Genomic DNA, 23,604 nt, shown 5'->3' with positions numbered 1-23,604 from the left:
CCCATACCAGGTGTGACCTTCTCACCTCCTTATCCTTAATTCTCAACTCAAATGATACCTACGCTGGGGAATCTTCCCTGATCTCCCTGGAGAATTAAATGCTTCTTCTTGAGCTCTCATTTTTTTATCAGTCATATCTCTCTTACAGCACTTGACATCAGTGTAATTAATAGTTTTTATATTTGCCTTTTCCCTTCAGATTGTGAACTCCTTGAAAGCAGAGGTTATGTCTTTTTCACCTCTATATTTTCATTTCAGGCACATTTTAAGGGTTTCATAAGTACTTGTGTACGGATGAATGAATAAATGAACACTAAACTGAATCTTTAATTTATATATCCACATTCATGATACACAGAGAATTAAGCATGTTTATAAAATTCTTGATTTTATGACTTAAAAAAAATCAGCCAATAATTAAACAATTTTGCTGGGATGGTGAGCAAAGTAACAAGCTAATAATAGTGAAGCATAAGATTATCTTCCATAATTCATATTTATGCCTCAAATGGACAGCTGTTATGCTTCCGCCAATTTTCAAACCCTTTTTTAAAATATAAAATATGAGCAATTTATTAGTTAACAATTACTGGATATTTACTATGTGCCAGAGAGTGTTCTAAGTATTGATACTTTCCATGTATTAACTAATTAAACCCTCACAACAGCTCTACAAGATAGGTTTATTTATTAGTCACCTTTTTCAGAAGAGGAAACTGAGGCTCAGAGAGGTAAAGGAACTTGTCTAAGAGCACACATTCTGTGAAAGGTTGAGTTGGGATTTGTACCAGGCAGAGCCTGCACTCTTAATTACAATATATGGAATATGACTATGCAGTTTAAATTATGTATACAAAATTTTATAAAAGTCATTAGCAAGCACAGTTCTACAAAGATGCACTAATGACAAGTCAGTAAACTCTGATGTTTGCCTGGTTTCCTGGGCAATTGTTCAAGGCAACTGAAACTAAGTGCTCTGTGATGCTCTCACAGTTGGAATGAAGATACGTTTACGAATTTATCTGTACAAGACAATGTCTCAGCACAGTGAGTGAATCATCTGAAAGTTCTAAAGGAAAGCACTTCTCAGTACAGCCCTCTGACACCATTCAAAGTCTTTTTGTGTTTCTGAGTGCAAGAAAGCCTCTAGTAAAGCTTGGGCAATTAAAACCACTTTGCTCATTGCTCTTTTGATTCACCAGACCCTTGAGCAGGTGCTAATGCATGAAAATGAATGTAGTTTCAGCCAATGGCAGGGAAAAGGAGAGCTGTGGTTTACAAAAAGAATAATTTTTCTTATAGTCAGTTTAAGTGTATACACACACAGAGATATACAAACTAGATAACTCCTTTGAATGAGAACGCTTTCCTCTTGAATAAATTTGGTTTTGATGAAACTATATAGTATAAATTAGATCTTCTCACTTAATTCCTGTCTCCTGTAAGGCCAAAGCAGTATACTAGCAGCCACTCTTTTTCCTTTCTGTCACCTAGCAAAATGGTAGTCACACAAAGGCTTAAAACAGTGCAAGTGACATCCTCAAAATAACTAATTTCCCTTCTAGAAAACCTTACTCAAAAGCTGGGTAACTACTGCCTAAACAAGAGCACTGGAATGGCTCTGTGGACTCACACTATTATATACAGAGCTAAAGAATCAGGGTGCTTGAGTTCTAACTCCAATACCCCTCAATTCCTCTTTGCCTCAGTTTCTTAATTATGCAAATAGACATTATAATACTTATATGCCTACCAGATTCATATGAAAGTAATTTGTAAAGAACACATTTCCCAGAGAAATGTGTTTGCTATCATTCAATAGTGATCCCAACTGGCCAGAGCCAGCACCTATATAAGTTCACAAGAAGCAGATGGCGCCCACAGACTGGGTGAGGGTGCAAGAGACTGCAAAGTGAGGAGCAGTATTGTTATTCGGGAATACAAATGATGCTGCCCTATTACCCTGAGAGCTATTCGGTTTGTTTGTATTAGAGAGGTCACCCTAAGCTTCTCAGAGCAGCTGAGTAAGCTGGAGGGCCCTTCTTGTGGCCATCTGCTCCCCTCCCAGACTCCTCTGGCAAATCAAGAGGTTTTCCTTGTATTAACTGCTGAAGAGCAGCCACAGGCCCTTCTCAGCATCAGCTTCAGCAGGCAATGGTCTCCGCTCTCCATCTGTCCCAGCAACACAGTTAAAGAACAATGAGGCTTCCCAAGCCCAGGTATTCACTTAGAGATACCCTTGCATTACCTAGTTTTCCAGTACTCTTTTACTTGGATCTCTATTAAGGGGATTAGGTGTATATTTTAAAAGATTGAATTATTTTTCTTTTGTTATTTTAGAAACATTTTATTTAGAAAAAATAAAATGGGAATGATTTGTCCAGAAGATTCATTTACAAATCTAATACGCGTAAAAACATAATCACTTTAAAAATGATAAATTCATTCCCCCTACCCCAACCACTCTGTGGAGCAGAAGACTTATAGAACAAGTTGTCTTGTATATTGATGGACAATCAATCTATTCAGAACTGCATATCAGATGCGCTCCTCAGTTCACAGATTGGGAAAAAATACTACACCCTTTAAGCAGTTATCTGCAGAAACAATGTGTATACATATACAAGGTACACATGTTGCCAAAAGGGGTGTTATAGGCTAATAATTACCACCTGGGTTATTGATTTGAACAGAGAAAAGGGCAACATACAATTGTAAAATGATTTCAGAAATTACCTTACTCCATTTAGTAGTCTACATCAATGGGGGAAAATAAAAATGAAACAATAAATTGTTTTTCCAAAGGAAAAGGAGGCACTTCCCTGGTGCTCCAGCGGTTAAGACTCCACACTCCAATGCAGGGGGCCCGGGTTTGATCCCTGGTCAGGGAACTGGATCCTGCATGCCACAACTAAAAGATCCTGCATGCCGCAACGAAGATCCCGCGTGCCGCAAATGGAGACCCGGCACAGCCAAATAAATAAATATTTTTTAAAAAAACAAAACACAAAAAGAAAAGGATACCCATAGGTGTTTTTGATCAACCACAATATTGAGTGACGAAATGTTTATTTTTGAGAGTCTTCAAAAGAGTATTCAGATTTATATTAAAGCATTAAAAATTACCCAGATATCCTTTTCCAAGAGGAAAAACTTCTGGCTACTTCTTTGAGATTGTATACACTGAATCAAGTCATCAGAATATACTGAAATTATACTAAAATGAGGTAATAAATAGCACTTAGAATAGTGTCTGGCATACCATAAATACTCAAAAAATGTTATTATTATGTTAGTATTCCGACTATAACTGCAGTTAGCTCAAAAAATGTTATTATTATGTTAGTATTCCGACTATAACTGCAGTTAACTCCTTTATTCCAATATCTAAAGACCCCCTCGTTTTGAGCCGAGTCTTAACCTCAAATGATTTAAAGAAAATGCCTATGCATAAATATCATTTGAACTGTAATGAAATTCTTACAGCAATCAAAAGACTAATTTTCAGGCGATCTTAATCCTCATTTTTATTAAACTCCATGACATTTTATTTCCAACATGGTCTTTTTAATATGGAGATGAATGCATATCCCACATAACATTCTTTATTTAAAGGTTTCATGTGCTAGTAAGAACACCATTCCTAACATTTACGGCATTTTGGTCAAGGCCTCATATTACCCTCTAGCTTTATTCTTTTGTTCCATCTTGCGACTTGACCTGTGTGGGGCAGCAAGAATGTCAAAACAAATTCAATTAGGACAATGCTTTTCATTTTGTTTAGAAACTGGAGAAAAGCATTTTTCCACATTCTACAGTAACCTGATTCAATACAAACACCAATCAAATAGAAGACATTCTCATTAGGTCTTCACTCAGGGTTCTAAATGCATTCACATCATCCACTGGATCCAAGAAGCAGTTCTCCATTGGAAAAATCTCTAGTGTCAGCAACTCTTCTGAAACAAAATTACATTCTTACTGTACAATCCCATCAATTGGCCAGCATTTCCTTGCTCCCACTGTTTTTATTTTTTTTAACAATTTATTTATTTATTTTATATATATATTTTTGGCTGCATTGGGTCTTTGTTGCTGCACGCGGGCTTTCTCTAGTTGCGGTGAGCAGGGGCTACTCTTCGTTGCGGTGCGCGGGCTTCTCATTGCAGTGGCTTCTCTTGTTGCAGAGCATGGGCTCTAGGTACCCGGGCTTCAGTAGTTGTGGCACACAGGCTCAGTAGTTGTGGCTTGCGGGCTCTAGAGTGTAGGCTCAGTAGTTGTGGTGTGCAGGCTTAGCTGCTCCGTGGCATGTGGGATATTCCCGGACCAGGGCTCCAACTCGCATCTCCTGCATTGGCAGGCAGATTCTTAACCACTGCGCCACCAGGAAAGTCCCGTGCCCACTGTTCTTTTTTTTTTTTCTTTTTTAATCAATTTTTTTTTTTAATTACACTATACTAGGTGTGCTTTACTTATTTATTAATGGCTGTGTTGGATCTTCGTTTCTGTGCGAGGGCTTTCTCTAGTTGTGGCAAGTGGGGGCCACTCTTCATCACGGTGCGTGGGCCTCTCACTATCGCGGCCTCTCTTGTTGCGGAGCACAGGCTCCAGACGCGCAAGCTCAGCAGTTGTGGCTCACGGGCCCATTTGCTCCGTGGCATGTGGGATCTTCCCAGACCAGGGCTCGAACCCGTGTCTCCTGCATTGGCAGGCAGATTCTCAACCACTGCGCCACCAGGGAAGCCCCCACTGTTCTTATATGACTTTTAACTCCTTTGCTGCTCCAACCCCAAAGGCAGAGAACAAAACTGCTAACCAGAATGTTCCTCCTCATGTATACTTCTTTAGAAGGATTCCTGGAATCACCTTTGGAATATCTAAATTGTGAATTGTGCATTTATGGGTTCTTATGCTCTGTGTGATGTAATTTATTTTTCTCTTCTTTAAACTGAGTTTAAATTTGTTTATAAAAGTCATGATCTGAGCTGAAGTCCAATGTATTCTGGCTTAGTCTCAGAATTATAGCACATTAGAACTCAGAAGGTATAGATATCAAGGAAAAGAAAAGCTTCCTTCTGTGAGTCAGCAAACTTGCTTACTGAGAAGCCTGTAGGAGAAACAAAAAAGCTAGATGAAGTTTTCTCCCATATAACCCAGGTCTATATTCAAGAGTTCCTCTGTGGTTCATGTCGGGACTCTCAAAACCAAGAATACAGTGAAGAAGAGGGCTGTAGAATGTTTTTGTAGGCATGGAAGTGCAGAGTCCTGGAAGATGAATAGAAATACTCTTACCTGAGAGGTAGCTAAAAGATAAAAATCTAGATGGTCCACAAAGACTAAGAGCCAAAGAAGTTTCTTTGGCTCAAAGGTCTAAGACCATACAGTGGAATCCCAGTCTATACCAAAACATTATGCCAGGTAAAATATTTGATTTTTTCTCATGCAAAACTGAAGGGAAAAAGAAAAACAATCAGGTTGTTATCTAGGGAAATAGTGCTAAAATTTAATGATCATTTGAGGCAATGAATGCTGAAAGGGATAAATCTCAGATCAGCAGGGTTATTACCATATTTGTGATGGCGGCCACAGTGAGCTATTTTTCTTATTTTTCATACTCTGATGAAGAAAAAAATTGATTTTCAACCTCAGGATGAATATAATATTCCAACAGCAATTTTAAGTGATAGAATAACTGATTCATTGATTCATTCATCAAACTTTATTTAAGCTCTTAAATGTGCAGGTACTAGGCTGGGTACCAAGGATACTAAGATAAGAAGGTACAGTGTCTAGTGGGAGAGCAGACAAGTAAACATAATTAAGAAAGTAAATGTTATGACAAAGATCACTAAGTGGCATTAAAGGAAAACAGAGCAGGAACAACTAGTCCAGGCTGAGGGGCTGGGTTTCAGGAAAGACTTCCAGGCAGTAGTGACATTTGAGTTAAATCTGGAAAGGTGAAAAGGAGGTGGACAGGTAGCTAAGATCTACATTACCTGACATGCAATATGAGAAGTGCTATAGAGTGAGATGGAAACACAGGGGTTAAACAACCAATCTAGACTGAAGAGGGGGCCAGAAAAGGGCTTCCAGAAGTGGGCAAAGGAGGCAGAATGTCATATGCAGAAGCAAACCAGCAATGTGGGATGGCCTGGCAGCAAGAAGTATAGTATGTGAGATGCAGTAATATAGTGATTGTATTAGTTTCCTATTGCTGCTGTAACAAATTACCATAAACTTGGTGGCTTAAAACAACACAAATTTATTATCTTACAGTTCTGGAAGTCAGAAGTCCAAAATAGGTAGGTTAAAATCAAAGTGTCTGCAGGACTTCCCTGGTGGTCCAGTGGTTAAGATTCTGCGCTTCCACTGTAGGGGTCACAGGTTCGATCACTGGCTGGGGAACTAAGATCTCACATGCCACTTGGTGAGGCCAAAAAAAAGTGTCTGCAAGGCTGCATCCCTTCTGGAGGCTCTAGGGGAAAATCCATTTTCTTGCCTTTTCCAGCTTTTCCTTGGCTTGTGGCCTCTTTCTCCATCTTTAGCATTAGTAATGGCTGTACCTCCACTGTGTCAATATGACACTGTATCTCCTGCTTCCCTCTTTCACTTATAAGGACCTCTGTGGTTGCACTGGGACTACCTGGATAATCCAGGATAATCTTCCCATCTCAAGGTCAGCTGATGAGTAAATTTAATCCCCTCTGTAATCTTAATTCCTCTTTACCACTGGTGACTGAGAGGTGGTCATTTGGAAGGCTATTGTTCTGCCTAACACAATGATTAAGAGTGTACATGCTGGAGTCATACTGCCTGGGTTCATGTTCTAGCATCTTTATTAATAGTTGTGTGACCCTGAGTAAGTTACATTACTTCTCTGTACTTCAGTTTCCTTATCTGTAAAAAGGGATAATAATATTAACTACTTTATTTTGTTGTAGTGAGGTATAAATGGGTTAATATGTGTGTGGGTAAAGGGTTAACAAAACTCCCTTTCTTCATGAGACTTTGACCTTTGATTAAAATTTTAACTATGTTCCCTGCAGACCTGAAAAAGGTAAAATGTCAACTATGTTCCTAAGCAACATTATGGTTAAAAATGACACATGATTGGTTAGAACTGGAAGAATTATAAATACCTAATTGTATGCCAAATCTCTGGGCTCCCTGGAGTGGTGACTCTTGTAACTTGGCACAACCTTTATGGGAACCCTGAACACTTTGCCTATGGAACTGCTATAAGAGATACTGACTCCTTGGGGACATGAGCCTTTTAAGTCAGGGCACCTCCTAGACCTGTCCAATGTGGATCTCATTTCTTTATACTTCAGCATCACCTAGAGGAATGAGGGCAAAGAATAGCTCCTGAACAGCTGTAGAGACAGCTCTATAAACTGCTACAAGCTCTCACTGAAGAAGAATGCCTGTTGCTGTCTTGCTTGCAAGCTTTGGATCCTATCCTATATACTTCGCTTTCTTTCAAATTGTGTTAAAATACACATAACATTGCATCTTAGCCATTTTTTAAAAATAGATCTTTATTGGAGTATAATTGCTTCACAATACTGTGTTACTTTCTCTTGTACAACAAAGCGAATCAGCCACATGCATACATATATCTCCATATCCCCTCTCTCTGGAGCCTCCTTCACACCCTCCCTAACCCACCCCTTTAGGTCATCACAAAGCACCAAGCTGACCTCCCTGTGCTATGCTGCTGCTTCCCACTAGCTAACTATTTTACATTTGATAGTGTATATATGTTGATGCTACTTTCACTTCACCCCAGCTTCTCCCCCCAACCCCGTGTCCTCAAGTCTATTCTCTATGTCTATGTCTTTATTCCGGCCCTGACACTAGATTCATCAGTACCATTTAAAAAAAATTATGTATTTATTTATTTATTTATTGGCTGCGTTGGGTCTTCGTTGCTGCGCAGGCTTTCTCTAGGTGCAGAGAGCAGGGGCTACTCTTCATTGCGGTGCGCAGGCTTCTTGTTGTGGTGGCTTCTCTTCTTGTGAAGCACGGGCTCTAGGCGCGTGGGCTTCAGTAGTTGTGGCAAGTGGGCTCAGTAGTTGTGGCTCACGGGCTCTAGAGAGCAGGCTCAGTAGTTGTGGTGCAGGGGCTTAGTTGCTCTGTGGCATGTGGGATCTTCCCGGACCAGGGCTCGAACCTGTGTGCCCTGCATTGGCAGGTGGATTCTTTTCTTTTTTTTTAAAAACCAATCTATTGACTTTTAAAAAATTTATTTACCTTATTTATTTTTTTAATTTTTGGCTGCGTTGGGTCTTTGTTGCGGTGCGCGGGTTTCTTGTTGTGGTGGCTTCTCTTGTTGCCGAGCACAGGCTTCAGTGGTTGTGGCATGTGGGCTCAGTAGTTGTGGCTTGCAGGCTCAGTAGTTGTGGCACATGGGCTTAGTTGCTCCACAGCATGTGGCACCTTCCCGGACCAGGGGTCGAACCCATGTCCCCTGCATTGGCAGGAGGATTCTTAACCACTGCACCACCAGGGAAGTCCCTGGCAGGTGGATTTTTAACCACTGTGCCACCAGGGAAGTCCCCATCAGTACCATTTTTTTTTTTGGATTCCATATATATGCATTAACATACAGTATTTGTTTTTCTCTTTCTGACTTCACTCTGTATGACAGACTCTAGGTCCATCCACCTCACTACAAATAACTCAATTTCATTTCTTTTTATGGCTGAGTAATATTCCATTGTATATATGTGCCCCATCTTCTTTTATCCGTTCATCTGTCGATGGACATTTAGGTTGCTTCCATGTCCTGGCTATTGTAAATAGTGCTGCAATGAACATTGTGGTACATATGACCCAGCAATCCCATTACTGGGCATATGCCCTGAGAAAACCATAATTCACAAAGAGACATGTACCATCCTAGCCATTTTTAAGTGTGCAGTTCAATGGTATTAAATACATTTACATTGTTGTGCAGACATCACCACCATCCATCCATATAACTTGTTACATCTTGTAAAATTGAAACTCTGTACTTATTATACAATAACTCTCCATTCTTCCCTCCCCCAAGCCCCTGGCAAATGCCATTCTACTTTGTGTCTCTATGATCTTAACTACTCTAAGTATCTCATATAAATGGAATCAAACAGTATTTGTCTTTTGGGGACTGGCTTATTTCACTTAGCATAATGTCCTCAAGGTTCATTCATATTACAGCATATTGTAGAATTTTCTTCCTTTTTAAGGCTGAATAACATTCCATTTTATGTATTACCACATTTTGCTTATCCATTCATCCATCAATGATACTTGGGTTGCTTTTGCATTTTTTTTTTTGGCCTTGCCCTGTGTCATGCAGGATCTCAGTTCCCTGACCAGGGATCGAACCCATGCCCCCTGCAGTGGAAGCGCAGAGTCTTAACCACTGGACAGCCAGGGAAGTCCTGCTTATGCATTTTAGCTATTGTGAATGATGCTGCTATGAACAAGGGTGAACAAATATCTCTTTGAGACCCTACTTTCAATTCTTTTGGGTATATACCCAGAAGTGGAATTGCTGGGCCATTTTTAATTTTTTAAAGGAAATTCCATACTATTTTCCAGAGCGGCTGTACCATTTTACATTCCTACCAGCAATATACGAGTGTTCCAATTTCTCCACATCCTTGTTAACACTTGTTTTTTGTTTTTTTGTTTGTTTGTTTGTTTTTTAATAATAGCCATCCTACTGGGTGTGAGGTGGTATCTCATTAGAGTTTTGACTTGCATTCACTTCCCTAATAATTAGTGATGTTGAGCATCTTTTCATATGCTTATTAGCTATTTGTATATCTTCTTTGGAGAAATGTCTATCAAGTCCTTAGCCCATTTTATAATCAAGTTGTTTGGTCTTTTGTTGTTGAGTTTTAGGAGTTCTTTATATATTCTGGATATTAATTCCTTATCAGATATATGATTTGCAAGTATTTTCTCCCATTCTGTGCATTGCCTTTTTACTTTGTGGATAGTGTCTTTTGATGTACAAAATTTTTAATTTTTACGAAATCCAATTTCTTTTATTACCTGTGCCTTTGGTGTCACATCCAAGAAATCACTGCCAAATACAATGCCATGAAGCTTTTGTCGTATGATTTCTTCTAAGAGTTTTATTGTTTTAGGTCTTAAATTTAGGTCCTTTGATCCGTTTTGAGTCAATTTTTGTATATGGTATTAGGTAAGAGTCCAGCTTCCTTCTTTTGCATGTGGACATCCATTTTTCCCAGCACCAATTGTTGAAAAGACTGTCCTTTCCCCATTGAATGGTCTTGGCACCCCTGTCAAAAATCGTTTGATCATATATGCGAAGGTTTATTTCTGGGATCTATACTCTATTCCATTGGTCTGCATGTTTGTCTTTATGCCAATACCACACTATTTTGACTCATGTAGCTTTACAGTTAAGTTTTGAAATGTCCTATATACTTTTGAGTAGATTAATGTCAAGTGTAGCCTATTACAGTCTTGAGTTTGAATGTTTAACTGAACCTAAGAAGACACCCTTCTCTGGTTGATGTGGCAAAGTGTTAAGCTCTTAGAAAGGTGCTGTTACATGGTATGTGCTACATTAAGTGTTAGCTATTTTATTATTATATATAAATCCTTAAAATAACGACTGGCACAATCCTGACATTTGTTGAAAAAATACTGCTATTAGTAGTAGTATCACCACCACCTCCACCATCTATTCTTCTATAATAGTGGCCTCTACATGGGACTTCAAGCAGTTTTGTATGGCTGCAGGATAGAGTGTAAAGAAGAGGATGGAGGGACGTGCCCGAAGAGGTAAGGAGGGATGAGACTATAAAGGAAACAGGTAAAGAGTGTTGATTCTTTTCTGAAAACAAGGAAGAGCCGTTAAAAGATTATTTTTATTATATTTTTAAATAAATTTATTTAATTAATTTATTTTTGGCTGCGTTGGGTGTTCGTTGCTGTGCACGGGCTTTCTCTAGCTGCAGCGAGCAGCGGCTACTCTTTGTTGCAGTGCGCGGGCTTCTCATCATGGTGGCTTCTCTTGTTGCAGAGCACGGGCTCTAGGCACGCTGGCTCAGTAGTTGTGGCTTGCAGGTTCTAGAGTGTAGGGTCAGTAGTTGTGGTGCATGGGCTTAGTTGCTCCGCGGCATGTGGGATCTTTTCGGACCAGGGCTCGAACCTGTGTCCCCTGCATTGGCAGGAGGACTCTTAACCACTGTGCCACAAGGGAAGCCCTAAAAGATTATTTTAATAAGACAATATCATGATCAGATTTATGTTTTAGGAAGATCATTCTGGTAGGAATGTGGAGGATGAATTGAAAGAGAGGCTGGAACAGAAGCAGAGAGATTAGTTAGGAGGCTGTTAAAGTTACTTATAGAAGAGAAGCGATGGTGAGAACTAGGATAGTGTCAAGTAATTTCAATGGTTACTTTTTGCTGGAACACCCAAAAGGATTATCTCTAAAAATCTTCTAGGCTCCAGATCTACATTTGCAACTGCCTGCTGAACATCTCCTAAGGAAGTCACTTAAACTTAACATGTTCCAAACTGAACTCATCATCTTTCCCCCCAGAATTATACTCCTCTGATTTCCCAGACCCTATTAAAGAAAATATCCTGGTCATTCAGTGTTGAACTTTGGTCGAATGTTCTACAACTTGTTCTCTTCCTTGCCTCCTACATAAAAAGTTTACAAAGTTCTCTAAAAATGGTTCTATAATCTATCTACTCATTCACTCTGTCAAGCAAATAGACAATCAAATAACATCTTCTGAACAATGTGCTAAAGTTAAGCAATAAAGACGCAAAATTAGACACAGTCCTTGAGTATATTATAATGTAAAAAAAAGAAAGACATGTAAACAGATAATTATAATACATGGTAAAAAACTCCTATGATAGAAATGAGAAAAAGTTATAGAAAAATAGTAAAGGGAATGGCAAAAATACAAGTTGCATGCCATTTCCTTTTTTAATTCTTACAACCACTTTAGTGGTTCAGGCCCGCATTACTGCTTATCTAGATTACTACCTCCAATAGTCTCTAAACTAGTCTCTTTTCTCCAAACTAACCAACACTTAGGCACAAGTAGAGGTGGCTGTGGTATGATGGCAAGTACATTACGCTTTAAATCAAAAGCTATGTATTTAAGTCTGGGTCCTGCCACTCACTAGCTGGGTTATCTTAGGCAAGCCCTAATCAGAGAGCTACTCCTTCCATCATACTGTCCTATTAAATGATACTAATCTATTTACTTCACTGGATTACAATAAGGCATAAGTAAAGTGTAACACGGAGTACATCTGGTCAAAAAAAAGCTGCGCTGGAGCAACATCCTAGAAGGAGCAAAACCCCAGACACCAAAATCTCAACCACAGAAGTCAGAGGCTTCTGCCCACTCTAAGTATCCACATGTATCAACACCTGGAGGAATAGTTTAAATAAAGATTTTATGAGGACAACTTAAAAATTAGTTAAGTAAATTCTGCAACACAGAAAACTAAATGTCCAAATAAAACCTCTTGGTTTAGAATAACTAATGATAAAATTCAATCTGTAATCATGATAAAAACTGTTAGCAAATAGGAAGACATGGGAACTTCCTTAATCTGATAAAGGGTATCAATAAAAACTTGCATTAAACATCAAACTAAATGCTGAAAGTTTGTTGTTGGTGGTGATGGTTATTTTTAAAAGATAATTGAACAAGAAAGGGATACTACTAGCACTGTTTTTATTTGACTTTGTGCTGGAGGTCCAAACCAGTGCAGAAAGGCAGAGAAAATAAAAGTATAATGATTAGAAAGAAAAACAAAAACAAAAAGCTCCCATTATTTGTAGAGGATATGATTGTGGAGGTAGAAAATCCAAAAGAATCTACAAAAAATTAATTAATGAATTTAAGGTTACTGGATAGCAATTTAATACACAAAAACCAGTTGTATTTTGACAGAGCAGCAATTAGAAAATGCAATTGTAAAATACCATTTACAACAGCATAAAAATTTCAAATATTTAGAAATAAGTCTAACTAAAGATATAGATGAGGCTGTCAGAAAAACTATAAAAACATTATTGAGAAAGTAATAATCATGAAAAACACTGATAAATCAGACTTTGTCAAATTTTCCACTCTACAAAAGACACTAAGAAAATGAACAGGCAAGACACAGACAAGGAGAAAATATCTGACAAACACATCTGCTAAAGGACTTGTATCCAGAATCTATAGAGAACTTCTAAAACACTGTTTAAAAAACCCCCACACAACCCAACTTTTTACAATGGGCAAAAGAGGGACTTCCCTGGTGGTCCAGCGGTTAAGACTCCGCGCTCTCAATGCAGGTGCCTGGGTTCAATCCCTGCTCAGGGAACTAGATCCCACAGGCTGCAGCAAAGATCCCACCAAGTGGCAACTGAGACCCGGCGCAGCCAAATAAATAAATTTTTAAAAAATGGTCAAAAGATTTGAACAGCTACTTCACGAAGGAAGATATAGAAGTGATTAATGAACACATGAAAAAGTGCTCAACATCACTGGTCATTAGAGAAATGTAAATTAAACCCATAATGAGATACCACAACACACTCACTAGAATGGCTAAAATTAAAAAGACTGACATCACAAAATGTCGGCCAGGAAGTGAGCAACTTTGATATAATGCTAGTGGGAATAACCATAAATAAAATGATGAATTCCAAAATAATAATTACTTACATCTCTGTATACTTTGACCCAACAATTGCACTCCTAGGTATTTAGCCAAGAGAAATTTAAAAAAACGTTCACATGCCCTTGTATTAAAATGTTCATAGCAGCTATAGTCACAACAGTAAAACATCTGAAAAAACTCAAATATTATTCAAAGAAGAATGGACAAATTGTGGTATATTCATACAATCAAATACCACTTGGCATTAAAAAGGAATGAACTACCGATACATACAATAATATAACAAATCTCACAAATATATGCTCAACATCGATACATGTTACATAATCCCATTTATATGATGTTCTCGAACAGGGAAACTAAGGTGAAAAATATTAAAACGGTGGTTGCCTCTTGGCAGGTGGGGAAATTGACAAAAAGCCACCTGACAGAAATTTTTGGAGACTTGAAAATATGCTATATCATGATATCTGTGGATTATATTACAGTATTACTACATTTAACAATATGAATGAATCTCATAAATGTAATGCTGAGTAAAGTAAGTTAGACAAAAAGTATACTGCATGAGTACACTTATATAAAGTTTAAAAAAACATGCAAATTTAAACTGTAGTATTTAGTGTTATATGCTTAAGTGGGAAAACAAAGAAAATCAAGAAACTGATTACCATTAAACCCAGGGTAGTAGTTATATTTGTGTGGAGGGTGGAGATAGTGACTGAGAGGCAGCATGAGTGAGACAGGGTGCTGACAATATTCTATTTCTTGTTCTGGAAGTGGTTAAATGGATGTTTGCTTTGAAATAAAACACTGAGCGATACAAAATAAAACCATGGTAAAATACTATGTTTTAACTAAACAGAGGATGGATAGCAGCTGATTTTTCCAAGTTTCTCTATAATAATTTCATTTTCAATTTGTAAAACTGCAAAACATTTTTTATTTACAAGAAGATGTGCATGTATATCAATGTAAGTAATAAGTAGCAAATAAATAATATAAATAATAATAGAAACCCAGGAAAAATTAACTTTAAAAATATTATGAAGACCATCTTGAAGACAGGAAGAAAAAGCAGTTTAGGACTCTTTTCGTTGAAAGTGACAGACATTCAACTCAAACTGCTTAAACAAAAAAGGGAATGTCTTCACTCATTTAACCAGGAAGTTCAAGTGGGTGACTCCAACTATAGGTATGGGTGGATACAGTGATTCAGATGATGTCATGAAAAAAATCTGTCTTGACTCTGCTTTCATGATGGCAAAAATGGATCATTCTCATCAACATAAAAACCTGATGTAATTTTCCCCATCTTTAGAAACAAAAGCACCTCCTATTGACTCTACTTTCCCTGCTATCCACCATCCCATTTCTTTGCTCCCTTTGGAGCAAGACTAGAGTTGTTTATAGTATCCAATTCTTTTCCTTCCATGCTTTCTGAATCCATTCCAATCAGGGGCCCCCACCTCTCCAGTGAAAAAAATGACTTCATCTAAGTCATCAATGACCTCCACATTGCTAAATTAAATAGGCATTTCTCAGCCCTTATCTCACATTTGACACAATTAACAGCTTCCTCATCTTTGATATGCTTTCTTCATGGGCTTCCAGGACCCCACACTGTCTTGGTTTTCCTTTTATCTTATTGAGCCACCCCCCTTTAATATTCTTTGCTGACTCCTCCTCTTGTCCCCAATTCTTAATGTTAGAATGTTCGAGGGCTCAGTCCATGGTCCTTTTCTCTAGTTAGACTTACTCCCTTGGTTATTTCAATTAGTGCCTTTGCTTTAAATAACATCTATATGCCAATGACTTCCAAATTTATATCTCAGATAAAGACTTCTCTCCCAAACTCCAGATTTGTACATCCAACTCCCTACTTGGAGGTCCACATAAACACCTGGAGGTCTTAATAAACATCTCAGACTTAACAAATCCAAAATTTGTTTCCCCTGTAGCCTTCCCATAGCAATTGATGGCAAACTTCATCCTTCCAATTGCTCAGGCCAAAAACCTTGCAGTCATCCTTGATTTCCACATCCTACATACAATCCATCAGGAAATCATACTTGTTCTACTTATAAAATATTTCCAAAATTTGACCATTTCTCAACATTTCCACTATTTCTACTCTGGTCCAAGCGAGGATTATTTCACAAGCCTTCTAACAGGTCTACCTGTTCTACCTTTCCACTCCTTCTTCAAATCTATTCTCCATACAGCAGTCAGAGAGGTTCTTTAAAAATCTGTCTGACCTTGACACTCCTCTACTCAGAACCTTCCAATGGTTTCCCATTTCATTCAAAGCTGAGATTCCTATAATGGTCTACACAGGCTCTCTGTGATCTGGATCCCACTTACTTCTCCGACTTCTTTTTTTACTACTCTGCTGCAGTCCTTGATGCTCTTCAAACACTAGGCACGGTCCTACCATAAAGCCTTTTTAGCCGTTCCCTCCAAATATCTGCTTGGCTAATATCCTTCCCTTCTTTAAGTCTCCTCAAATGTTACCTTCTCAATGAGGTCTACCAGATAATCCCATTAAATACTGAAAATGTTCCATCTCCCCACTGCTATCCCAGCACTCCAAATTCCTTCAAACCCTATTCTACTGTTCCTTTTTTCTACAGCACTTACTTTCTAACACATATGTAATTTACTTATTATGCATAAATAATTGTCTCCCTCTGCTACAGTGTAAGCCACCACAAGAGAAGGTACCTTTACTTTATTCATTAATGTATTTTACGTGCTTATAACGCTTGGCATTCAAAAAATATTTGTTAACTGTGGAATAAATACCCATTGGCTGCTTTAGACTTCTGGAACCCTTATGATTAACACTACCAGTCAAAAGCACATGCATTTGATTGAATCCTGAATCAGTCATCCTAGTCAGGAGGTGGGGTATTCAATCAGCCGGGCCTCTCATGTACCCTCATGTGTGGTAAGAAGGGAAGTGGTCAACACTATCTGAACCACATGGAATGATTTCCTCACAAGAATGAAGGATGGCATTATCAGAAGAAAAGGTAAGGGAAAGCATGTTGGGCAGGCAAAAAAGCACAATTGGAGGGATGTATAGTATAGTAGTTAAGGGTGGTTAAGGGACAGACTCTGGAATCAGGAAGCCTAAATTGTATTCCACCCTTGCTACTTGCTAGCTATGGGACCCTGGGCAAATTATTTATGCTTCTGTGCCTCAGTTTCTTCATCTGTAAAATGGGGAATAAAACTAATAACTACCTCATAGAGTTGTTATAAGTATTAAATTCGTTTTTTTTCTTTTTTGTTTTGGCTGCACTGCATGGCTTGTGGAACCTTAGTTCCCCAACCAGGGACTGAACCCGTGCCCTCGGCAGTGAGAGGGTGGAGTCCTAACCACTGGACCACCAGGGAATTCCCTTAAATTAGTTTTAATGCATATAAAAACACTTAGTAGAGGGCCTGGCATATAGTAAGCACTATGGAAATGTTAGCCATTATTATCGGTGTTGTTGTTATTATTGATTGGAGCAAAGTATTTCTCATCACAGCAACTGAATCATAGCAGTTGAGGCTTGGTGAGACACAACAAAGAATAAGAACTGCAAGGTGGCTTGCTTAATTAATCATCTTATCAGGGTGGCTTGCTTAATCATCCACACACTCACTAAATATATACTTTGTGTCTGGCACTTGGCCGGTCCTAGCCTTTAAGGAGTGCACAGTCTACTCTAGGGAGACATCTAGCAAATAAAACCAATAAAGTTTTATAGGTGCTATTTTAGCTCCATTCTTCCTACAATCTCTCATCTTTCTGTTCTAAGAACCCAAGTTGGAGACTAAGCCCTTAGAAGTCAGAGATGTCTTCTGCATTAAATCATTATTTAACATTCTCTAAATTTTAAAAAAATTTATTTATTTTTTATTTTTTAAATTTTGGCTGCATGGGGTCTTCGTTGCTGCATGTGGGCTTTCTCTAGTTGTGGCGAGCGGGGGCTACTCTTCGTTGTGGTGCTCAGGCTTCTCACTGCAGTGGCTTCTCTAGTTGTAGAGCACGGGCTCTAGGCACGTGGGCTTCAGTAGTTGTGGCATGCAGGCTCAGTAGCTGTGGTGCATGGGCTTAGCTGCTCTGCGGCATGTGGGATCTTCCCAGGCCAGGGCTCGAACCTGTGTCTCCTGCATTGGCAGGCGGATTCTTAACCACTGTGCCACCAGGGAAGTCCCTAAATTTTTAATAATCATCTTAATTCTAGGTCTAGGGGCATCTCTTGACCCTGAGCCTCACCGCCATAGTACAATGAAGTATCTCAAGTTTCTGTGGCAGATGACTAGTTGGCCTATTCTGTTTTTGGTTTATGATCAACTGCTACACAGACAGTTCTTATTTGCCTCAATCTGTCTTCTACATAAACTGTGGACTTTCTTTTCTTTTCTTTTTCTTTTTTTGGCTGTGTTGGGTCTTCATTGCTGCGTGCAGGCTTTCTCTAGTTGCAGCAAGCGGGGGCTACTCTTCGTTGCGGTGCACGGGCTTCTCATTGCAGTGGCTTCTCTTGTCGCGGAGCATGGGCTCTAGGTGTGCAGGCTTCAGTAGTTGCAGCATGCGGGCTCAGTAGTTGCGGCACATGGGCCCTAGAGTGCTTGGGTTTCAGTAGTTGCGGCGTGAGGGCTCAGTAGTTGTGGCATATGCGATCAGTAGTTGTGGCTTGTGGGCTAAGCTGCTCCGTGGCATGTGGGATCCCTGTGGACTTTCTTATGATCAGCTCTGGGGTACAAGAAGATGACTGGGAGTCTTGAAGTTGTAAGAAGACCATGGATAAACCTCATATTTCACTCAGACACTAATGGATCACTACATCACCGTTTGAAATGTCAGACTGAATGAACGAAATAGTTGGTTGCTTTTTATTTGATTACCTTGAAAGATTAAAAGTTCCCTGTCATTGGAGATACTAAAGAAAATGTGACCACCTATTTTATTAATTCCAATCATTCATTTGCATGCAAGATCCAATACTTAGTGTTAAAAATATAGTGATGAGTACGGTATAATCCCTAGCACTGATCTCAGTGTCTAGTACTTGAAGGGGATATAGTAAGTTTAGATTAGTAAATGAGATTTTGAATCATATGATAAAGTTCATTTTTTCATTCATTCCTTTTTTTTTTTTTTAATATTTTGGCTGCGCTGGGTCTTCATTGCGGCACGCAGGCTCTTCATTGCAGCATGTGGGCTTAGTTGCCCCATGGCAATGTGGATTCTTAGTTCCCTGACCAGGGATCAAACCCATGGTCCCTGCACTGGAAGGTGGATTCTTAACCACTGGACCACCAGGAAGTCCCCATTCATTCATTTAAATTACATTATTGACTGTCTACTCTGAGCCAGGCACTGTGGGAATGCAGTAGTGAATAAGACAAGAACAGTTTCTCCTCTTAGCATTGATTCTGATGCGGATGGTCTAGATGACGTCAAAGATTTCTTCTAAATATGGAGTTCTTTTAGTCCCCTGTAAATCAGGGGTGATAAATGACAGTCAAACTGGAGACTAAACTGATGGCTACTACCCACAACTATAGGTTGGGAAGAGGTTAAAAGGTATATAGAAGAGAAAAAAGAAGAAAAAGGCAAGGCAGAAATAAAAGAAAGGAACTAACATAATAAGTACTTGCACTGTTATTTTTATTTTCATCTAACAAATGAAAAAACTAAGTTTTACAGAGATTAAAGAACTTTCTTGGGGTCACACAGTTAGTAAGTGGCAGGACCAGAATGTGAACTTAGTCTAGCACTGTTTCCTCTCCATCTTATAGACACAGAAGTAAAAAATTTAAAGTAAAGGGGAAAAGAAGGACATTAGGGAAAGCAAGCTAGAAGGAGCTCTGGATGATGGATGGCCACTCAGAAGTAGAATAAACTCAAGCCCTTCTTGAATTAGTAATCAAAAAACTCTCAGCAAACAAAAGTCCAGGACTGGACATCTTCACAGCAGAATTTTACCAAATATATAAAGAAGAGCTAATACTTATCCTTCTCAAATTATTCCCAAAAAATTGAAGAATGGTTAAGGGTGGTTAAGGGACAGACTCTGGAATCAGGAAGCCTAAATTGTATTCCAGCCTTGCTACTTGCTAGCTATGGGACCCTGGGCAAATACATTCTTCGTGGCCACCATTAGCCTAATACCAAAACCAGACAGACACTCCAAAAAAAAAAAGGAAATTACAGGCCAATATCTCTGATGAATATAGACAACAAAATCATCAACAAAATATTAGCAAACCAAGTTCAACAATTGTTTTATATAAAACAATCATATACCATGATTAAGTGGGATTTATTCCAGGATGGTTCAATAACCACAAATCAATCAACGTGATACACCATATTAACAAAAGGAAGGATAAAAATCACATGATCATCTCGACAGATGCAGAAATGGCATTTGACAAAATTCAATATTCATTCATGACAAAAACTCTCATCAAAGTTGGTTTAGGGCTTCCCTGGTGGCGCAGTGGTTGAGAATCTGCCTGCCAATGCAGGGGACACGGGTTTGAGCCCTGGTCTGGGAGGATCCCACATGCCGCGGAGCAACTAGGCCCATGAGCCACAACTACTGAGCCTGCACATCTGGAGCCTGTGCTCCACAACAAGAGAGGCTGTGATAGTGAGAGGCCCACGCACCGCGATGAAGAGTGGCCCCTGCTTGCTGCAACTAGAGAAAGCCCTCGCACAGAAACAAAGACCCAACACAGCCCAAAATAAATAAATAAATAAATAAAGGAGTTCCTTTAAAAAAAAAAAAGTTGGTTTAGAAGGAATATATCTCAACACAGTAAAGGCCATTTATGACAAACCCACCACTAACATATTCAATGGTGGAAAGCTGAAAGCTTTTCCCCTAAAAACAGGAATAAGGTAAGGATGCCCACTCTTGCCCTTTCTATTTAACGTAGTATTGGAAGTCCTAGCCACAGCAATCAGATAAGAAAAAGAAATAAAAGGCATCCAAATTGGAAGGGAAGAAGTAAAACTGTCACTATTTGCAGATGACATGGTACTATATATAGAACCCTAAAGTCTCCATCAAAAGACTGTTAGAACTAATAAATGAATTCAGTAACGTCACAGAACACAAGATTAATATGTAGAAATCTGTTGTTTTTCTATACGCTAATAATGAACTATCACAAAGAGAAAGCAAGGAGATAATCCCATTCAAAATCACACCAAAAAGAATAAAATACCTAGGAACAAACTTAACCAAGGAAGTGAAAGACCTATACTCTGAAAACTATAAAACATTTATGAAGAAAACTGAAGATAATAACAAAGAAATGGAAAGATATTCTTTGCTCTTGGATTAGAAGAATTAATATTGTTAAAATGTCCACACTACCCAAAACACTCTACAGATTTAATGAAATCTCTATCAAAATACCCATGACATTTTTCACAGAACTAGAACAAATCATCCTAAAATTTATATGGAACCACAAAAGACCCTGAATTGCCAAAGCAATCTTGAGAAAAAAGAACAAAACTGGAGGTATCACACTCCCTGTCTTCAGGGACTATACTACAAAACTATGGTAATCAGAACAGTATGGTACTGGCACAAAAACAGACACATAGAACAATGGAACAGAATAGAGAGCCCAGAGATAAACCCAGACACCAATGTTCAATTAATCTGTGACAAAGGAGACAAGAATTCACAATAGGGAAAAGACAGTCTTTTCAATAAGTGGTGCTGGGAACTGGATAGCTACATGTAAAAGAATGAAATTAGAACATTTTCTCACACCATATACAAAAATAAACTCAGAATAGATTAAAGACCTAAATGTAAGACCAGAAACCATATAACTCCTAGGAGAAAACATAGGCAGAACACTCTTTGACATAAGCCATAGCAATATTTTTTTGGATCTGTCTTCCCAGGCAAAAAAGACAAAAGCAAAAATAAACAAATGGGACCTGATTAAACTTAAAAACTTTTGCACAGCAAAGGAAACCATAACAAAATAAAAAGACAAGCTACTGAATGGGAGAAAATGTTTGCAAATGATATGACTGGTAAGGGGTAATATCCAACACATATAAACAGCTCATACATCTCAACATCAAAACAGAAAAACCCAATTAAAAAAGGAACAGAAGACCCGAATACCAATTTTTCCAAAGAAGACATACAGATGGCCAAAAGGCACATGAAAAGACACTCAACATCGTTAATCATCAAGGAAATGCAAATCAAAACCACAGTGATATCCCCTCACACCTGTCAGAATGGCTATCATCAAAAGACCATAAATAACAAATGTTGGCGAGGATGTGGAGAAAAGAGAACCCTAATAACACTGTTAGTGGGAATGTAAATTGGTGCAGCCACTGTGGAAAACAGGATCCTCAAAAAACTAAAAACAGAACTACCATATGATCCAGTAATTCCACTCCTGGGCATATATCTAAAGAAAACAAAAACACTAATTCAAAAAGATACACGCACCCCAATGTTTATAGCAGCATTACGTACAATAGCCAAGATACAGAAGAAACCTAAGTGTCCATCAATAGATGAATGGATAAAGATGTGGTAAATATATACAATGGTATATTACTCAGCCATAAAGAAGAATGAAATTTTGCCATCTGCAACAACATGAATGGACCTGGAAGGTACTATGCTTAGTGAAATAAGTCAGATATAGAAAGACAAATATCATATATTGTCACTTACATGTGGAATCTAAACAATAAAACAAATGAATGAAAATAACAAAACAGAAACAGACTCACACATATAGAAAACAAACCAGTGGTTACCATGGGGAGAGGGAAAAGGGAAGGGGCAAGATAGGAGTAGGGGATTAAGAGGTACAAACAAATGTGTATAAAATAAATAAGCTACAAGGATATATTGTACAGCACAGGGAATATAGTCAATATTTTATAATAATTTTAAATGGAGTATAATTTATAAAATATAGAATCACTATGTTGTATACTGGAAACTAACATAATATTGTAAATCAACTATACTTCATTAAAAATAAACAAAAAACAAAAACTCAAGCCCTTGCTAAAGAACTGGCATGCTGCATATCAAACATACTCTACCCTGGATCCTAATTAAGGCAGCTCTGCTTTTTTGTTCAGCCAGGTTGGACTCTACCTTAAGACTAGCCCCAGGGTACTTCCAGGGTGGTCCAGTGGTTAAGACTCCACGCTTCTGCTGCAGGGGACACAGGTTTGATTCCTGGTCGAGGGAACTAAGATCCCACATGCCGCATGCGTGACTAGTCCTCATTTAGCGTCATCATATCTATGACTAAAATTTACTAAACTTTCCCCACATCTAAGTAGCTGTTCCTTTGAATAGGATAAAAAGGAAAAAGATCAGAATACTTAATTTAAGAAAATACATTGACCACATCTAAGTCCCCCAAATAGGTTGTTTTGCTGAAAACCACTACTCTAATTGCATTTCAAGAATGTGGTGTTGGATAAAATGCATATTCCTAGGGCTCTTTTCAGATACACTGACTCAAAATCTCTTGGCCTGGGGCCTATAGTCTGCATTTTAAATAAGCCTTTCAAGTGGTTCTGATACAATCTAAAATATGCCGAGACTAGGACTCTAAAGGAAAGATTATAAAACCATGTTACCATCTGACTATCCAGTATTTTCTCAGGAGGCCATGTGTCTTAATTGGACAGCAAGTCTTTACAAGACGGATAAAATGGAGCACTTGATAAGGTGAAAGAAATATAAGAACTCCCTTAAACTGAGTGCCCTTTATGAGCTAGATACCTATCTATCTTCTTACAACAACCCCATAATAATTAGTATTGTTTTCCATATGAATATCTTGAGGTTCAGTGAACTTAAGTGACTTTCCCAAGGCCACATAATTTGTAAATAGGAGGGCCTGGAT

The 23,604-nt window shown here is 38.5% G+C and overlaps 1 protein-coding gene and 1 long non-coding RNA gene across 2 annotated transcripts in view; one reads left to right on the top strand and one right to left on the bottom strand.

The window, feature by feature from the left end:
- Nucleotides 1-22,362, top strand: part of LOC309615886 — a 51,224-nt gene extending 28,862 nt beyond the window's left edge. Inside the window, exon 2 of the long non-coding RNA XR_014237124.1 lies at nucleotides 11,092-22,362. This is a non-coding gene — a long non-coding RNA (uncharacterized lncRNA). The remainder of the gene's footprint in view (nucleotides 1-11,091) is intronic.
- The window catches only part of ZSWIM5 (zinc finger SWIM-type containing 5), a 260,279-nt gene that overhangs the window by 81,753 nt on the left and 154,922 nt on the right, over nucleotides 1-23,604 (bottom strand). The window lies entirely within an intron of this gene.

Source organism: Balaenoptera borealis, assembly GCF_965194805.1.
Source record: "Balaenoptera borealis genome assembly, chromosome: 1".
In the NCBI taxonomy this organism is placed as follows: domain Eukaryota; kingdom Metazoa; phylum Chordata; class Mammalia; order Artiodactyla; family Balaenopteridae; genus Balaenoptera; species Balaenoptera borealis.
Note: the sequence above shows the minus strand (reverse complement) of the source record. Positions and strands in the feature narration are given on the sequence as shown.